The sequence below is a fragment of the Heptranchias perlo genome, chromosome 17, assembly GCF_035084215.1.
Source record: "Heptranchias perlo isolate sHepPer1 chromosome 17, sHepPer1.hap1, whole genome shotgun sequence".
NCBI lineage: Eukaryota > Metazoa > Chordata > Chondrichthyes > Hexanchiformes > Hexanchidae > Heptranchias > Heptranchias perlo.
Window position 1 is genome coordinate 53,497,334 of NC_090341.1, and position 15,580 is coordinate 53,512,913.

Genomic DNA, 15,580 nt, shown 5'->3' on the forward strand with positions numbered 1-15,580 from the left:
TGCCTTGTTTTAGCTGTGGGGAGTGTTGGCACTGTGCCATGTTTGAAATGTGGGGAGTGTTGCCACTGTGCGTTGTTGAAATGTGGGGAGTGTTGGCACCGTGCGTTGTTTGAAATGTGGGGAGTGTTGGCACTGTGCGTTGTTTGAAATGTGGGGAGAGTTGGCACCGTGCGTTGTTTGAAATGTGGGGAGTGTTGGCACCGTGCGTTGTTTGAAATGTGGGGAGTGTTGGCACTGTGCGTTGTTTGAAATGTGGGGAGTGTTGGCACGGTGCGTTGTTTGAAATGTGGGGAGTGTTGGCACGGTGCGTTGTTTGAAATGTGGGGAGTGTTGGCACTGTGCGTTGTTTGAAATGTGGGGAGTGTTGGCACGGTGCGTTGTTTGAAATGTGGGGAGTGTTGGCACTGTGCGTTGTTTGAAATGTGGGGAGTGTTGGCACTGTGCGTTGTTTGAAATGTGGGGAGTGTTGGCACCGTGCGTTGTTTGAAATGTGGGGAGTGTTGGCACCGTGCCTTGTTTGAAATGTGGGGAGTGTTGGCACCGTGCGTTGTTTGAAATGTGGGGAGTGTTGGCACCGTGCGTTGTTTGAAATGTGGGGAGTCTTGGCACTGTGCCATGTTTGAAATGTGGGGAGTGTTGGCACCGTGCGTTGTTTGAAATGTGGGGAGTGTTGGCACCGTGCCTTGTTTGAAATGTGGGGAGTGTTGGCACCGTGCGTTGATTGAAATGTGGGGAGTGTTGGCACTGTGCGTTGTTTGAAATGTGGGGAGTGTTGGCACTGTGCCTTGTTTGAAATGTGGGGAGTGTTGGCACTGTGCGTTGTTTGAAATGTGGGGAGTGTTGGCACTGTGCCTTGTTTGAAATGTGGGGAGTGTTGGCACTGTGCCTTGTTTGAAATGTGGGGAGTGTTGGCACCGTGCGTTGTTTGAAATGTGGGGAGTGTTGGCACTGTGCCTTGTTTGAGCTGTGGGGAGTGTTGGCACTGTGCCTTGTTTGAAATGTGGGGAGTGTTGGCACTGTGCCTTGTTTGAAATGTGGGGAGTGTTGGCACTGTGCCTTGTTTGAGCTGTGGGGAGTGTTGGCACTGTGCCTTGTTTGAAATGTGGGGAGTGTTGGCACTGTGCCTTGTTTGAAATGTGGGGAGTGTTGGCACTGTGCGTTGTTTGAAATGTGGGGAGTGTTGGCACTGTGCCTTGTTTGAAATGTGGGGAGTGTTGGCACTGTGCCTTGTTTGAAATGTGGGGAGTGTTGGCACTGTGCGTTGTTTGAAATGTGGGGAGTGTTGGCACCGTGCGTTGTTTGAAATGTGGGGAGTGTTGGAACCGTGTGTTGTTTGAAATGTGGGGAGTGTTGGCACCGTGCTTTGTTTGAAATGTGGGGGGTGTTGGCACCGTGTGTTGTTTGAAATGTGGGGAGTGTTGGCACCGTGCGTTGTTTGAGCTGTGGGGAGTGTTGGAACCGTGTGTTGTTTGAAATGTGGGGAGTGTTGGCACTGTGCCTTGTTTGAAATGTGGGGATTGTTGGCACTGTGCCTTGTTTGAAATGTGGGGAGTGTTGGAACCGTGTGTTGTTTGAAATGTGGGGAGTGTTGGCACTGTGCCTTGTTTGAAATGTGGGGAGTGTTGGCACTGTGCCTTGTTTGAAATGTGGGGAGTGTTGGCACCGTGCGTTGTTTGAAATGTGGGGAGTGTTGGCACCGTGCGTTGTTTGAAATGTGGGGAGCGTTGGCACCGTGCGTTGTTTGAAATGTGGGAGCGTTGGCACCGTGCCTTGTTTGAAATGTGGGAGCGTTGGCACCGTGCCTTGTTTGAAATGTGGGGAGTGTTGGCACCGTGCATTGTTTGAAATGTGGGGAGTGTTGGCACCGTGCCTTGTTTGAAATGTGGGAGCGTTGGCACCGTGCCTTGTTTGAAATGTGGGGAGTGTTGGCACGGTGCCTTGTTTGAAATGTGGGGAGTGTTGGCACTGTGCCTTGTTTGAAATGTGGGGAGTGTTGGCACCGTGCCTTGTTTGAAATGTGGGGAGTGTTGGCACCGTGCGTTGTTTGAAATGTGGGGAGCGTTGGCACCGTGCCTTGTTTGAAATGTGGGGAGCGTTGGCACCGTGCCTTGTTTGAAATGTGGGGAGTGTTGGCACGGTGCCTTGTTTGAAATGTGGGGAGTGTTGGCACCGTGCGTTGTTTGAAATGTGGGGAGTGTTGGAACCGTGCCTTGTTTGAAATGTGGGGAGTGTTGGCACTGTGCGTTGTTTGAACTGTGGGGAGTGTTGGCACTGTGCCTTGTTTGAAATGTGGGGAGTGTTGGCACTGTGCCTTGTTTGAAATGTGGGGAGTGTTGGCACCGTGCCTTGTTTGAAATGTGGGGAGTGTTGGCACCGTGCCTTGTTTGAAATGTGGGGAGTGTTGGCACTGTGCGTTGTTTGAAATGTGGGGAGTGTTGGCACAGTGCGTTGTTTGAAATGTGGGGAGTGTTGGCACTGTGCGTTGTTTGAAATGTGGGGAGTGTTGGCACTGTGCCTTGTTTGAAATGTGGGGAGTGTTGGCACCGTGCGTTGTTTGAAATGTGGGGAGTGTTGGCACTGTGCCTTGTTTGAAATGTGGGGAGTGTTGGCACCGTGCGTTGTTTGAAATGTGGGGAGTGTTGGCACTGTGCCTTGTTTGAAATGTGGGGAGTGTTGGCACCGTGTGTTGTTTGAAATGTGGGGAGTGTTGGCACCGTGTGTTGTTTGAAATGTGGGGAGTGTTGGCACCGTGCCTTGTTTGAAATGTGGGGAGTGTTGGCACTGTGCCTTGTTTGAAATGTGGGGAGTGTTGGCACTGTGCGTTGTTTGAAATGTGGGGAGCGTTGGCACCGTGCCTTGTTTGAAATGTGGGGAGTGTTGGCACCGTGCGTTGTTTGAAATGTGGGGAGTGTTGGCACCGTGCCTTGTTTGAAATGTGGGGAGTGTTGGCACCGTGCCTTGTTTGAAATGTGGGGAGTGTTGGCACCGTGCCTTGTTTGAAATGTGGGGAGCGTTGGCACCGTGCCTTGTTTGAGCTGTGGGGAGTGTTGGAACCGTGCCTTGTTTGAGCTGTGGGGAGAGTTGGCACTGTGCGTTGTTTGAAATGTGGGGAGTGTTGGCACCGTGCCTTGTTTGAAATGTGGGGAGTGTTGGCACCGTGCGTTGTTTGAAATGTGGGGAGTGTTGGCACCGTGCCTTGTTTGAAATGTGGGGAGTGTTGGCACCGTGCCTTGTTTGAAATGTGGGGAGTGTTGGCACCGTGCCTTGTTTGAAATGTGGGGAGTGTTGGCACCGTGCCTTGTTTGAGCTGTGGGGAGAGTTGGCACTGTGCGTTGTTTGAAATGTGGGGAGTGTTGGCACCGTGCCTTGTTTGAGCTGTGGGGAGAGTTGGCACTGTGCGTTGTTTGAAATGTGGGGAGTGTTGGCACCGTGCCTTTTTTGAAATGTGGGGAGTGTTGGCACCGTGCCTTGTTTGAGCTGTGGGGAGAGTTGGCACTGTGCGTTGTTTGAAATGTGGGGAGTGTTGGCACCATGCCTTGTTTGAAATGTGGGGAGTGTTGGCACCGTGCCTTGTTTGAGCTGTGGGGAGAGTTGGCACCGTGTGTTGTTTGAAATGTGGGGAGTGTTGGCACCGTGCGTTGTTTGAGCTGTGGGGAGTGTTGGAACCGTGCGTTGTTTGAAATGTGGGGAGTGTTGGAACCGTGTGTTGTTTGAAATGTGGGGAGTGTTGGCACCGTGCGTTGTTTGAAATGTGGGGAGTGTTGGCACTGTGCGTTGTTTGAAATGTGGGGAGTGTTGGCACCGTGCGTTGTTTGAAATGTGGGGAGTGTTGGCACCGTGTGTTGTTTGAAATGTGGGGAGTGTTGGCACCGTGCCTTGTTTGAAATGTGGGGAGTGTTGGAACCGTGTGTTGTTTGAAATGTGGGGAGTGTTGGCACTGTGCCTTGTTTGAAATGTGGGGAGTGTTGGCACCGTGCGTTGTTTGAGCTGTGGGGAGTGTTGGAACCGTGTGTTGTTTGAAATGTGGGGAGTGTTGGCACCGTGTGTTGTTTGAGCTGTGGGGAGTGTTGGAACCGTGTGTTGTTTGACATGTGGGGAGTGTTGGCACTGTGCCTTGTTTGAAATGTTGGGAGCGTTGGCACTGTGCCTTGTTTGAAATGTGGGGAGTGTTGGCACCGTGCCTTGTTTGAAATGTGGGGAGTGTTGGCACCGTGCCTTGTTTTAGCTGTGGGGAGTGTTGGCACTGTGCCTTGTTTAAGCTGTGGGGAGTGTTAGCGCTTTGTAACTTGAGTTTCCCGATGTCCATTCAGGTGCGCGTTTTGGCTGCTGCTCCGGACCCGAGCCCATTACTTCTATTTCCCCTTTTTTCTTCTTTCCTCTTTACCCCTCCTAGGCCCCTCTCTCCTGTCATCATGCCTCCTTTCATGTCTCCCCTCTCGGGTACTTTGCCTCCCCAAGTCCCATACCCAACCCTTCAGCACTCCTGGACCTTCCTACTCTCCTGCCCCGTCCCAGGCTTCACTCCCTCTCAGATAAGCCTACAGCTTCCCTCTGTGCCTCTCTTGGCATTCTTCGATGGGCCCATCGAGGTACATGTTGCTGCCTCCTTACGAGCAACAACCCTAACAGCCCCATCCTACTCTCTCGCCGACTTTCCCATCCAGCACGCCCGCTGGGGGCTAATCTAGTCAACCTCCAACCCGTCCCACTCACCCGGCCGAGCACTGACCCTGTGGACTCTGCCGGCAGATCAGCTATCACCGCCCATCTTTGCATCTCCCTCCAGAATGATCGTTCATTTGTGAACAAGGCGCTTGCCATCCCGATGCTTATTGTGGATGATTGTATCGACATTACGGCCTTGATGGAAACCTGGCTGAAGGGTGATGACACCTTCGCCCTTAATGAAGCCTCCCTGCCTGGCTATATCTTTCACCACTTGACCCGCCCAGACCGCCGCAGTGGTGTATGGCCCTTATCGCCAAATCACAACTTGGTCTGTCCCGCTGCTCCTCTGGCACCTTCTCCTTTGAGCATCTCACTTTGTTTCACCCCTTTCACCTCTCCTTTAAAATCCGCGTTTCTCACCAAGATATTCTCACTGTTTTCCTGCCTCAGCCTCTGCACCGAGCGACTACTCATCCTTGATGATTTCAATCTCCATCTCAATTCATCATGCTCTCTCTCGTTTGAGTTCAGTGTCTTCCTGTCCTCCATTAATCTCTTCCTACCCATATTCACGGCCACCCCCTCGACCTTGCCATCTCATGTGGCCTCTCTCCTCCCATTGTGTCAAATACGGATAAGGCCATCTCTGATCACTTCCTTGTATCCCTCTTCCCCCACATCCCCCTTCCCTCTCCCAACCCCACTTCCTTCTGTGTCTACTCCTGGAAAAAGCTCTCCCCCAAGTCACTTACAATTGCACTTTCAAATTCCCAATTGTCTAGCCTTTGGCCCTCCATTCACCACGACATTTTTGCAGCTATCGATCTGCTCAATCACACCCTCACCTCCACCTTTGATGCCCTTGTCCCTATTAAAATCATTACTCTCTCTCATCCTGATCGTTCCCCCTGGTATGGCCCTCATCTCCGCTCCCTTAAGTTCAACGGGTGCAGACTTGAACGTTTATGGCGGACAACTGATTTCGCCATTCATCGCCAGATCAGGCTGGATCACAGAAAGCACTATCGAGTCGTGCTCGCCTCTACCAAAACTGCTCACTATTCCAGGATCATCCTGGAATGCAAAGATAACCCGGCTTCTCTTCACTACAAATCATCATCTTAAATCCTTCTCTCCTGCCCCCTTTATCCTCACCTCCAACAAAAAGTGCGAGGAGCTCATGGACTTCTTTGTCACTAAGACCGACACCATTCGTTCAGCTGCCTCTGCCACTTCCCTCCCTTCCCCTCGACCACCAAGCCAAACTTCCCCTAAGGCTACCCCGCGCCCCCCCAAGCTTTGAACTCACACCTTTCTCTACTTTCTCTCCTATCTCTGCTTATGCCCTCACTGAGCTCATCTTGACCATGAGTCCACCTCCTGCTCTCTGAAACCTATTCTCAACAAACTGCTGACCACCCAATCTCCCATCCTGGCCCCCATTTAAATTGATATTGTTAACGGTTCCCTCTCCTCAGGTACTGTCCCCCTCCCCTTCAAATCTGCCATCATCAACCCCTCCTCAAAAAACCCAGCCTCGATCCCTCTGTCCTTGCAAACTACCGCCCCATCTCCAAGCTCCCTTTTCTCTCCAAAGTCCTTGAACGTGTTGTCGCCTCCCAAATCCGTGCCCATCTTTCCCGCAACTCCATGTTTGAATCCCTCCAATCAGGTTTCCGCCCCTGCCACAGTACTGAAACGGCCCTTATCAAAGTCACAAATGTCATCCTATGTGACTGTGACCGTGACCGTGGTAAACTATCCTTCCTCATCCTTCTTGACCTGTCTGCATCCTTTGACACGATTGACCACACCATCCTCCTCCAATGCTTCTCCTCCGTCGTCCAGCTGGGTGGGACTGCGCTCACCTGGTTCCATTCTTATTTATCCAATCGTAGCCAGAGAATCACCTGCAATGGCTTCTCTTCCCGCTCCTGCACTGTTACTCTGGAGTCTCCCAAGGATCTATCCTTGGCCCCCTCCTGTTTCTCATCTACATGCTGCACTTCGGCGATATCATCCGAAAACACAACATCAGGTTCCACATGTACGCTGACAACCAGCTCGGCCTCACCACCACCTTCCTCGACCCCTCCCACTGTCTTTGATTTGTCACAATATTTGTCCGATATCCAGTACTGGATGAGCAAACATTTCCTCCAACTAAATATTGGGAAGACCGAAGCCATTGTCTTCAGTCCCTGCCACAAACTCCGTCCCCTAGCCACCGACTCCATCCCTGGTTACTCTCCGAGGCTGAACCAGACCATTCGCAACCTTGGCATCCTATTTGACCCTGAGATGAGCTTCCGACCACATATCCGTTCCATCACCAAGACCGCCTACTTCCACCTCCGTAACATCACCCGTCTCCACCCCGCCCCACCTCATCTGCTGCTGAAACCCTCATCCATGCCATTGTTACCTCTAAACATGACTATTCCAATGCTCTCCTAACCGGCCTCCCATCTTCCACTCTCCATAAACTTGAGCTCATCCGAAACTCTGCTGCCCGTATCCTAACTCACACCAAGTCCCATTCACCCATCACGCCTATGCTGGCTGACCTACATTGGCTCCTGGTCCGGGATTGCCTCAATTTTAAAATTCTCATCCTCGTTTTCAAATCCTTCCATGGCCTCACCCCTATCCCTGTAACCTCCTCCAGCCCGACAACCCTCCGAGATCTCTGCGCTCCTCTAATTCTGGCCTCTTGTGCATCTCCGATTTTAATCGCTCCACCACTGACGTCCGTGCCTTCAGCTGCCTAGGCCCTAAGCTCTGGAATTCCCTCCCTAAACCTCTCCGCCTCTCTACCTCTCTTTCCTCCTTTAAGATGCTCCTTAAAACCTGCCAAGCACCTGTCCTAACATCTCCTTATGTGGCTCGGAGTCAAATTTTGTTTGATAGAGTTCCTGTGAAGCGCCTTGGCATGTTTTACTACGTTAAAGGCGCTATATAAATACAAGTTGTTGTTGTACAGAACCTTGGTCAGACTCCATCTGGAGAACTATGTTCAGCTCTGGGCACGGCACCTTGGAGAGGGTGCAGGGCAGATTTACCAGACTGGTACCGGGGCTAAAAGGGTTAAATTATGAGGACAGGTTGCCTAAACTTGGCTTGAAGGTTGAGGGGATCTAATCAAGGTGTTTATAATGTTACAAGCATGTGATGGGGTAGATACAGAGAAACGATTTCCTCTGGTGGGGGATAAAGAACAAGGGGGCATAATAAAATTACAGCCCGGGCATTTAGGAGAGAAATCAGGAAGTGCTTTTTTGTACAACGAGTAGTAGAATTCTGGAATTCTCTCCCTCAAAAAGGCTGTGGTTGCTGGGTTATTTGGAGCTTCCAAGACTGAGATTTTATTTACGTAAGGGTATCAAGGGATATAGAGCCAGGCAGGAAAATGGAGTTGAGCTACAGATCAGCCATGATCTAACTGAATGGCAGAGCAGGCTCGGGGGGTTGAATAGCCTACTCCTGTTCCTATGTTCCAAACTACTCCCTCAATTAGATGCTAATTGCTGCTGCTGAGGGAGGTTTCCCATAATTGGCAGCTGCTTGTAAATATCTGACTCCTCTCCTGTGAGGAAAGGACAGTATTTCCCTTCTAAATTGTTCTTTGTGATTGCTATGTGAATATGATATTTGAGCCAATCAGATGTAAGTGTGACATACACTTTGCACACGTAACAAAGTATACTACTTTGAGGTGGACTGTCTCCAAAGGTAGCGTTGTGCTATAAACAGGGTATTATAGTACAGAACTCAATGGGTTTATTGGACTGTGAGTTAGTGTGCCAGCAGAGCAATACTCGAGCAGAGACCCGCCAGCTACATGCTCGGCACTTCCATTTTGTCTTTCAACCGACGTACTGCAATTCTCCATTGGGCTTGGATAAGTTTCTGGTATGTCCTGGTTACAATGGAGATGCAAACTTCACCTCCTTTATATTGATCAATGCCATCATGTTTTTACGCAGCGATTTGTGATCGGGAATGCACTACCTGAAAGGGCGGTGGAAGCAGATTGAATAGTAACTTTCAAAAGGGAACTGGATAAATACTTGAAAAGGAAAAGTTTGCAGGGCTATGGGGAAAGAGGAGGGGGAGTGGGACTAATTGGAGAGCTCTTTCAAAGAACTGTCTTGGGCACGATGGGCCAAATGGCCTCCTTCTGTGCGGTGTGATACTATGTTACTATGATTCTATGATCGATGGTAAAGAGTACTGTACAACTACCACCTTGAGTCTCCTAACACCATCCAAACCAGAGTTTCAGAAGTTTCAGGGTCTGAAGAATTACATTTTCTTATAGATACTGTCATGTTGACACTGACTTTCTCCCTTCACTTCATTTATCAAGTGCATATTTTGTGGCAATTACATCAGATACACAAGAGCATTCAACAATATTATTGAATTGATTAGTTCAAAATAGTTTCTTGCTGACTGTTGCATTTGTTAAAAAGCCGGTCACAGTAAATTAATGCAGACAGTGGCTGTACAGACAACAACTGTAGCAACTCCCAGGGTTCCCAATGCTGGCAGAGGACATCAAACTGTTGTGTACTTTAATTTGTGACAGATACTGAATATTGCCTCCTGTATTAAAGGCCAGTGACAAAGGCTTTTCACTATGAGGGCTGGGAAGAATCCAGTAGTCCAACTCAGCAAGCAACATAAACTCCCAAATTGGATCACTGCAATGTAAATTTGGATAAATTTCAACAAATGATACTTTCTCAATCAAGTTGAGGTGTATCTGCTTGTGATGCAGATCACCTGGGGCGGGGGGTGCGTCCTTGGAGGAAGGGTTGTTTGAGTTTAGAAGATCACTGTGGAGGGATGAGGGATTGTGTCTGTGACTCTAGGAAATCATGGGGTGGGCGGGGCTCTGCTTCTCGAATATCACTGGGGAGGGAGCCCGTGTGTCCAGAAGATCATTGTGGGGGAGGGAAAATGTGTCTATGACATAGAAACATAGAAAATAGAAGCAGGAGTAGGCCATTTGGCCCTTCGAGCCTGCTCCGCCATTCATTATGATCATGGCTGATTCTCTATCTCAATACCATATTCCCTCTCTCTCCCCGTACCCCTTGATGTCTTTTGTGTCTAGAAATCTATTTGAGCTCCTTCCTAAATATATTCAGTGACATGGCCTCCACAGCCTTCTGTGGTAGAGAATTCCATAGGTTCACCACCCTCTGAATGAAGAAATTTCTCTTCATCTCAGTCCGAAATGTCCTACCCCGTATCCTGAGACTATGACCCCTCGTTCTGGACCCCCCCCCAGACAGGGGAAACATCCTCCCTGCATCCAGTCTGTCTAGCCCTGTCAGAATTTTATACGTTTCAATGAGATCCCCTCTCATTATTCTAAACTCGAGTGAATACAGGCCGAGTCGACCCAATCTCTCCTAGTATGACAGTCCTGCCATCCCAGGAATCAGTCTGATGAACCTTCGCTGCACTCCCTCTATGGCAGGTATATCCTTTCTTAGGTAAGGAGACCAAAACTGTACACAATACTCCAGGTGTGGTCTCGCCAAGGCCCTGTATAACTGCAGTAAGACATCCTTGCTCCTGTACTCAAATCCTCTTGCAATGAAGGCCAATATACCATTTGCCTTCCTAACTGCTTGCTGCACCTGCATGTTTGCTTTCAGTGACTGGTGTACAAGGACACCCAGGTCCTTTTGTACATCAACATTCCCCAATCTATCACCATTTAAATAATACTCTGCCTTTCTGTTTTTCCTTCCAAAGTGGATAACTTCACATTTATCTACATTATACTGCATCTGCCATGTATTTGCCCACTCACTCAACTTGTCTAAATTGCCTTGAAGCCTCTTTGCATCCTCCTCACAACTCACGATCCCACCTAGTTTTGTGTCGTCAGCAGACTTGGAAATATTACATTTGGTTCCCTCATCCAAATCATTGATATATATTGTGAATAGCTGGGGCCCAAGCACTGATCCCTGCGGTACCCCACTAGTCACCGCCTGCCACCCCGAAAAAGACCCATTTATTCCTACTCTCTGTTTCTTGTCTGTTGACCAATTGTCAATCCATGCCAGTATATTCCCACCAATCCCATGTGCTTTAATTTTGCACACTAACCTCTTATGTGGGACTTTATCAAAGGCCTTCTGAAAATCCAAATAAACCACATCCACTGGTTCTCCCTTATCTATTCTACCACTTAAATCCTCAAAAAACTCCAGTAGGTTTGTCAAACATGATTTCCCTTTCATAAATCCATGTTGACTTTGTCTAATCCTGTTGATATTTTCTAAGTGCCCTGTTATCACATCCTTTATAATAGATTCTAGCATTTTCCCTACTACTGATGTTAGGCTAACCGGTCTGTAGTTCCATGTTTTCTCTCCCTCCTTTTATAAATAGTGGGGTTACATTTGCCACCCTCCAATTGCAGGAACTGTTCCATAATCTATAGAATTTTGGAAGATGACAACTAATGCATCCACTATTTCCATGGCTACCTCTTTTAGCACTCTGGGATGCAGATTATCAGGTCCTGGGGATTTATCGGCTTTCAGTCCCATTAATTTCTCCAACACTTTTTTTTTACTAATACTAATTTCCTTTAATTCCTCCTTCTCACTGATCCCTTGGTTCCCTAGCATTTCTGGAAAGTTATTTGTGTCCTCATCCATGAAGGCAGAACCAAAATATTTGTTTAATTGCTTTGCCATTTCCCTGTTCCCCATTATAAATTCTCCCATTTCTGACTGTAAGGGATCTACATTTGTCTTCACTAATCTTTTTCTTTTTACATACTTGTAGAAGCTTTTACAGTCCACTTTTATGTTCCTTGCAAGTTTATTCTCATACTCTATTTTTTCCCCTCTTCATCAATCTCTTGGTCCTTTTTTGCTGAATTCTAAACTGCTCCCAATCCTCAGGCTTGCTACTTTTTCTGGCAACTTTATATGACTCCTCTTTGGATCTAATACTATCCTTAATTTCTTTTGTTAGCCATGGTTGGGCTGCATTTCCTTTTGTGTTTTTGTGCCAGAAAGGAATGTATAATTGTTGCAATTCATGCATTTGTTCCTTAAATGTTAGCTATTGGCTATCCACCGTCATGCCTTTTAATGAAACTTCCCAATCTATCATAGCCAACTCACTCCTCATACCTTCGTAGTTTCCCTTGTTTAGATTTAGGACCCTAGTTTCAGATTGGACGACTTCACTTTCCATCTTAATGAAGAATTCTATCATGTTATGATCACTCTTCCCTCAAGGACCCCACACAACAAGATTATTAATTAACCCATTCTCATTGCACAATACCCAATCTAGGATAGCCTGTTCCCTGGTTGGCTCCTCAACGTACTGGTCTAAGAAAACATCTCGTACACTCTCCAGGAATTCATCCTCCACAGTATTATTGCTAATTTGGTTTGGCCAGTCTATAGGCAGATTGAAGTCACCCATGATTACTGTAGTACCCTTGATACATGCATCTCTAATTTCCTGTTTGATCCCATCCCCTACATTACCACTACTGTTTGGAGGCCTATAGACAACTCCTACCAGTGTTTTCTGCCCCTTGGTGCTTCTTAACTCCACCCTGACTGATTCTACATCTTGATTTTCTGAGCCAATATCCTTTCTCACTATTGCTCTGATTTCATCCTTTACTAACAATGCCACCCCACTTCCTTTTCCTTTTTGCCTGTCCTTCCTAAATAGTGAATACCCTTGGATATTCAGCTCCCAGCCTTGGTCACCCTGCAGCCATGCCTCATTAATTGCAATTATATCATATCCGTTTACATCTATTTGCGCTGTTAATTCGTCTACCTTATTACGAATGCTTCGTGCATTCAGATACAATGCCATTAGATTTGTCTTTTTAACATTTTTAGACATCATAACTTTTTTTGTACTATGGCCCTATTTGTCTTATTACCATTTTTTCTTACCTGGACCCCATTTGTTAGTGCACTCTTTTGTTTGTACGCTCTGTCCCTTCCTGACACAATCTGGTTATCCTTACCCCAATCACTTTCCTGCACTGCTTCTTTGTCTTTTCTCTTTAGCATTCTAGATTTCTTTCCACCGGGACCCTCCCCCCCCCTTATTTAGATTAAAGCCCTATCTATCTCCCTAGTTATTCGACTCACTAGAACTCTGGTCCCAGCATGGTTCAGGTGTAGTCCGTCCCAACGGAACAGCTCTCTCTTTCCCCAGTACTGGTGCCAGTGCTCCACGAATCGAAACCCACTTCTCCCACACCAATCTTTGAGCCACACATTCATCTCCCTGATACTAACGACCCGATGCCAATTTGCTCGTGGCTCAGGTAATAATCCAGAGATTACCACCTTTGTGGTTCTGCTTTTTAATTTAGTCCCTAGCTGCTCAAACTCTCTCAGCAGAACCTTTTTCTTAGTCCTACCTATGTCGTTGGTACCCACGTGGACCACGACAACTGGATCCTCCCCCTCCTACTCCAAGATTGGAGGGTAGCAAATGTTGTGCCTTTGTTTAAGAAGGGCGGCAGGGAAAAGCCTGGGAACTACAGACTGGTGAGCCTGACATCTGTAGTGGGTAAGTTGTTAGAGGGTATTCTGAGGGACAGGATCTACAGGCATTTGGAGAGGCAGGGACTAATTAGGAACAGTCAGCATGGTTTTGTGAGAGGAAAATCATGTCTCACGAATTTGATTGAGTTTTTTGAAGGGGTAACCAAGAAGATAGATGAGGGCTGTGCAGTAGACGTGGTCTACATGGACTTCAGCAAAGCCTTTGACAAGGTACCGCATGGTAGGTTGTTACATAAGGTTAAATCTCATGGGATCCAAGGTGAGGTAGCCAATTGGATACAAAATTGGCTTGACGACAGAAGACAGAGGGTGGTTGTAGAGGGTTGTTTTTCAAACTGGATGCCTGTGTCCAGCGGTGTGCCTCAGGGATCGGTGCTGGGTCCGCTGTTATTTATATTAATGATTTGGATGAGAATTTAGGAGGCATGGTTAGTAAGTTTGCAGATGACACCAAGATTGGTGGCATTGTGGACAGTGAAGAAGGTTATCTAGGATTGCAACGGGATCTTGATAAATTGGGCCAGTGAGCCGATGAATGGCAGATGGAGTTTAATTTAGATAAATGTGAGGTGATGCATTTTGGTAGATCGAATCGGGCCAGGACCTACTCCGTTAATGGTAGGGCGTTGGGGAGAGTGAGAGAACAAAGAGATCTAGGAGTACAGGTTCATAGCTCCTTGAAAGTGGAGTCACAGGTGGATAGGGTGGTGAAGAAGGCATTCGGCATGCTTGGTTTCATTGGTGAGAACATTGAATGCAGGAGTTGGGATGTCTTGTTGAAGTTGTACAGGGCATTGGTGAGGCCACACTTGGAGTACTGTGTACAGTTCTGGTCACCCTATTATAGAAAGGATATTATTAAACTAGAAAGAGTGCAGAAAAGATTTACTAGGATGCTACCGGGACTTGATGGTTTGACTTATAGGGAGAGGTTAGACAGACTGGGACTTTTTTCCCTGGAGAGTACGAGGTTAAGGGGTGATCTTATAGAAGTCTATAAAATAATGAGGGGCATAGATAAGGTAAATAGTCAAAATCTTTTCCCAAAGGTAGGGGAGTCTATAACGAGGGGGCATAGATTTAAGGTGAGAGGGGAGAGATACAAAAGGGTCCAGAGGGGCAATTTTTTCACTCAAAGGGTGGTGAGTGTCTGGAACGAGCTGCCAGAGGCAGTAGTAGAGGCGGGTACAATTTTGTCTTTTAAAAAGCATTTGGACAGTTACATGGGTAAGATGGGTATAGAGGGATATGGGCCAAGTGCAGGAAATTGGGACTAGCTTCGTGGTATAAATTGGGCGACACGGACATGTTGGGCCGAAGGGCCTGTTTCCATGTTGTAACTTCTATGATTCTATGATTCTGTACTCCAAGTTCTTCTCCAGCCCGAAGGAGGTGTCCTTAACCCTCGCAACATAGCCTTTGAGACTTATGCTCCTGGCTGCAGTGTCTATCCACCTAACTACACTGTCGCCTACTACAACCACCTTCCTTTTGACTCCCCCCCCACTTGAACGGCTTCCTGTACCACGGTGCCGTGGTCAGTTTGCTTGTCCTCCCCGCAGTCCTCACACTTGTCCACAAGGGTTGCAAGAGTCTCAAATCTATTGGACAAGCGCAGGGACTGAGGCTCCTGCAATACTACCTCCTGGATCCCCGTACCTGCCTCACTCGCAGTCACACCCTCCTGTCCCTGACCACATGTCAATTCGAAAGTATTTAATCTAAGGGGTGTGGCTGCCTCCTGTAGCAAAATGTCCAGGTAGCTTTCTCCCTCCCCGATGTCTTGCAATGTCCGCAGCTCGGACTCCAGCTCCTCAACTCAGAGCCGAAGTTCCTCGAGCTGCAGACACTTACTGCAGATGTAGTTGCCCTGGACAAAAATGTCCACAAGCTCCCACATATTGCAGCAGTAACACATCTCCTGTTCTCCCATTATTTTATTTATTTGATTAATTAATTAATTTAGTGTTAATCAAATTATTTACTTTAATTAAATTCAGTTTAGTTTTTAAAATTTAGTTATACGCTATATGTTAACTTAAAGTTCAGCCCACAGTCACTGCTTCACCTGTGACGTCACACTGCAGTTTTCTCTTGTCGCAGGTCTGCTGCTTTTATCCCTGTTCTTGGTTTTCTGCTGCTCTGACGCTAGAAGATCACGGGGAGGGCAGGGCTCTGATTCTAGAATATCACCGGGGAAGGGGTCTATGAGTCGAGAAGATCACTGGGTGAGGCTAATATTGCGGGTGTGTTTGTTACTCCAGCAGATTGCTGGAGGGTGTGTCTATGGCTCCAGCAGGTTGCTAGAGGTAGGGAGGGGTAAC

General features: G+C 47.7%; 1 protein-coding gene across 1 annotated transcript in view; it reads right to left on the reverse strand.

The window, feature by feature from the left end:
- dock3 (dedicator of cytokinesis 3) overlaps nt 1-15,580 on the reverse strand; it is a 1,008,697-nt gene that overhangs the window by 249,188 nt on the left and 743,929 nt on the right. The gene's annotated exons all lie outside the window — the stretch shown is intronic.